Raw genomic sequence first — 4144 nt, 5'->3', positions numbered from 1 at the left:
GCGAAACCCTGTCTCTACCAAAAATACAAAAAATTAGCCGGGCACAGTGGCTTGTGTCTGTAATCCCAGCTACTCAAGAGGATAAGGCCGGAGAATCGCTTGAACCCAGAAGGTGGAGGTTGCAGTGAGCCAAGATGGCACCACTGCACTCCAGCCTGGGCAACAGAGGGAAACTCTGTCTCAAAAAAAAAAAAAAAAAAAAAAAATTTTAAGTTAAAACACATTTTGTCTAGGGTCCATGCATATCTAGAGTGTTGTATTTTTAATCTAGGAGCATACAAAAATCACAATAGTGGCACATGTGCTTAGTTACCTATTATAGATTTATGTAATTAACCTCTTACATTTATGTCCAACTAACCATGGCATCAAGTTTCAGAGTTTTCATCTTACGGGATCTATTTTCTCTTGTTCTAAAGAATTTCTCCAGAATCATCTCTCCCCCTTCCCCAGTGTTCTGGTCCACACTGAAAATCTGTTCAAAAGGCACATAAGCCATGTACTTTCGGGATATTAAAGGTTAAGTTTTCAAGAATTGGATTTAAAATGTTTACTTTCATAACCCTAAAAAATTTACATGCTATAAAACCCAGTGAATCCTGGGCATGGTGGTGTGTGCCTGTAGTCCCAGCTACTCGAGAGGCTGAAGTGGGAGGATCTCTTGAACCCAGGTGTTCAAGGCTGCAATGAGCTATGGTTGTGCTACTGCACTCCAGCCTGGGTGACAGAGTGAGACCTGGTCTTTAAAAAAAACAAAAACAAAAACAGAAAACGAACAACAACAAAAAAAGTGAAAATTCTATTCTCTTGGTATAATTTGTTGTTGTTGTTGTTGTTGTTGTTGTTGTTGTTGTTTAGACAGAGTCTCACTCTGTCACCCATGCAAGAGTGCAGTGGTGCAATCACGGCTCGCTGCAGCCTCAATTTCCTGGACTCAAACCATCTTCCCACCTCAGCCTTCTAAGTAGCTGGGACTACACGTGTGCACCACCACACCTAGCTAATTTTTAAATTTTTTGTAGAGATAGGTCTCACTGCGTTGCCCAAGCTGGTCTCGAACTCCTAGCCTCAAGTGATCCTCCTGCCTCGGCCTCCCAAAGGCTGGAGATGTGAGCCACCACAACCAGCTGTACAACTTTGAAAGGTACAAATGATTCAGATTGGTAATGGAAATAAAATCCAAAACCTAAGTTGTAAGTATAGTCACTGTAAAGATGAATCATACACATCTTTTAAGTGGTGAATTATATTAAGATGCTACCTACTAGCTAATTTAAATTTAATTTACATTTTAAAATCTACATTTATTTTACCAGGCATTTTTGCCATCTTTGCTATGGTAACAACTCTAAAATCTCAGTGGATTACACCACCATATATAGCCTGTTGCTCTGGTCCACACTGTAGCTCTGTTCCCCTTGTCTTCCATTTCCTAGGTTGAAGAAGCAGCCACAATCTGGAACACACTGACTCTGAAGAGAGCAGAAGCTAGAGAGCTACAGGAAGTTCATGATGCCTCTTAAGCTTCTGCTTAGATGTAGGCATCTGTTGCATCTGTTCATATCCCTTTGGCCAACGTATGACATAGACATACAACCAATTCCAAAATCACTGAATGAGGACGTAATACTCCAGAAGTCAAGTGCATGGGAAAATACAAACAGTCCTCTTACAGAAAAATGGGAGAGTAAAAAACTGCAAACAACAATACAATCTTCCACCCAAAGGATAACTTGCTCAAAACAGACAACTATAAAATATAATCACCTCTATCTTTCATCTTCATTCTGCCATTTTGGGTGGTTGTCATAAATTATGCAGTTTGCTATAAAGCTTAAAGGAAGTATTCTTCGAAAGGTTCAAATTAAGGTGCTGAAATATGTGTGTTCCAAATATTAAAATTCTTGTCCTATTTTGCCATGATAATAGTTTTCTGTCACACGTCAGAAAGAAATGTTCACTGTGCTTCTGCCTCTGCTGCAATCTCTGGACTCAGAATGGAGAAAGGAGCATTATTTGATGAGCACTAGAGACACGATATTTATTTTTATTTTTTTGAGACAGAGTCTTGTCCAGGCTGGAGTGCAGTGGCAGGATCATGGTTCACTGCAGCCTTAACCTCTCAGACTCAAGTGATCCTTCATCCTCCCAAGTACCTGGGACTAAAGTCACTAATAGCCACCAGACCTGGCTATTTTTTTTTTTTTTTTTTAAATATCCCTATGTTGCCTAGGGTGGTCTCGAACTCCTGGGCTCAAGAGATCTTCCTTGGCTTCTCAAAGTGCTGGGATTATAGTTGTGCACTACAACACCTAAGATATTTAAAAAACAAAACAAAACCAAGCCATTGGGTTTCCTGACCCTTAGACTGGACCCTAACCCCCTTTGTTTCTTTTCTTGTTGAGACAGAGTCTCACTCTGTCACCCAGGCTGGAGGACAGTGGCATGATCTCAGCTCACTGCCTCCAAGATTCAAGCGATTTTCGTGTCTCAGACTCCCCGCAAGTAGCTGGGATTACAGGCGTGCGCCACTAGGCCCAGCTAATTTTTGTATTTTTAGTAGATATGCGGTTTTGCCATGTTGGCCAGGCTGGTCTCGAACTCCTGACCTCAAGTGATCCACTCACTTCAGTTCCCAAAGTGCTGGAATTACAGGTGTAAGCCACCACACCCGGGCCCCACTTTGTTTCTTGATAGTTAAAGTAATGCCATATTCCTTTGATTCTAAAAGACCATGGATTTTCAGATGTATCAATGAAATAGCTTTAAGAGAATAAAATGAAACCCTGTAAAACATGCTTACCCACTGTAAAATAAATCTTGATTTTTCTTTTTTTTTTTTTGAGACGAAGTTTTGCTCTTGTTGCCCAGGCTGGAGTACAGTGGCATGATCTTGGCTCACTGCAATCTCTGCCTCCTAGGTTCAGCGATTCTCCTGCCTCAGCCTCCTGAGTAGCTAGGATTACAGGTGCCCGCCACCAGGCCCGACTAATTTTTGTCGGGGTTTCACCATGTTGGCCAGGCTGGTCTTGAACTCCTGCCCTCAGGTGATCTGCCTGTCTCGGCCTCCCAAAGTGCTGGGTTACAGGCGTGAGCCACCACACCCAGCCAAATCTTGATTTCAGCAATGTTAAAATAGAATGATGACAAGCACAAGGATAAGGTCAAAGAAAACTCAAATTTACTAAATAGCAGGCACTGTGAGTTGCTAAATCCATTTTCATTCTTTATTCCACAAATGTTTTATGTATCCATGCTAGGCCCAGGAACTACAATGAGTAAAAGTCTGAAGGCTTTTTTAGACCTAGCGGAGGTAGAAATGCTTTCAGATACGAATAGCAAAACTGTACCAACCATAGTTTAGACCAATAAGGGTAACAGATGATAGGGGCTTTTTTTCCCTTGTCACATATGAGGAAGTCCAGAGGAAGACAATCTAGAACGGAATAGCCACTCAAGGATGTCATCAAGGAGCCAGACACCTTCAGTGTTTCTGAGTCATCATAACTTTCTTTCTCATAGTCACATGGTTGCTATATCTCCTGGGATTACACCTGCTTTCTAATCCAGAAGTGGAAAGAGCCTTTTCTTTAAAAGTTTTTTCTTTCATCCTAGGGAGTCCTCCCCAGGAACTCTTGAGCTAAATCTCATTGGCCACAACCATGTTATGTGGCCACTCTTGGCTGCAAGAGTCTGGGAAGGCAAGTACTATTATCTTGCCTACCGACTTCCTTGCAGAGGAATCTAAGTAAGGGGATGGTTGGAAATGCATGCTGAGTGAGCCAAACTACATTCCAATGCGACAGGGCAAACACTATAACACTACTACAAGATACTTCAGAATCACAGCATGGTTTTGGGATCAGTGAAATTTGGGCTGACACTTGAAAGGATAATTTATTAGGTGGACAAAAGTACTCCAGGCAGAAAAAAAATAACAGGGCCAAACAGGCACAAAAAAAGCCAAATTGTCACCTGTGGAATTTGGGTTTGGTGGCTAGAGTCTAGAGAGTATGTGAGAGTGAAGAAGAGGTTAGAAAAGCTGCCAACAGGAGCTCATGAAGACCCGAACATGTGATTCTAGAGTTTAGCCATCATCCAGAATATAACAGAACCCTGGCGAAGGCTAGAATTGTTTTCTCAG

Source organism: Nomascus leucogenys, chromosome 17, assembly GCF_006542625.1.
Source record: "Nomascus leucogenys isolate Asia chromosome 17, Asia_NLE_v1, whole genome shotgun sequence".
Lineage (NCBI taxonomy): Eukaryota > Metazoa > Chordata > Mammalia > Primates > Hylobatidae > Nomascus > Nomascus leucogenys.
This window is presented reverse-complemented; position numbering follows the sequence as displayed.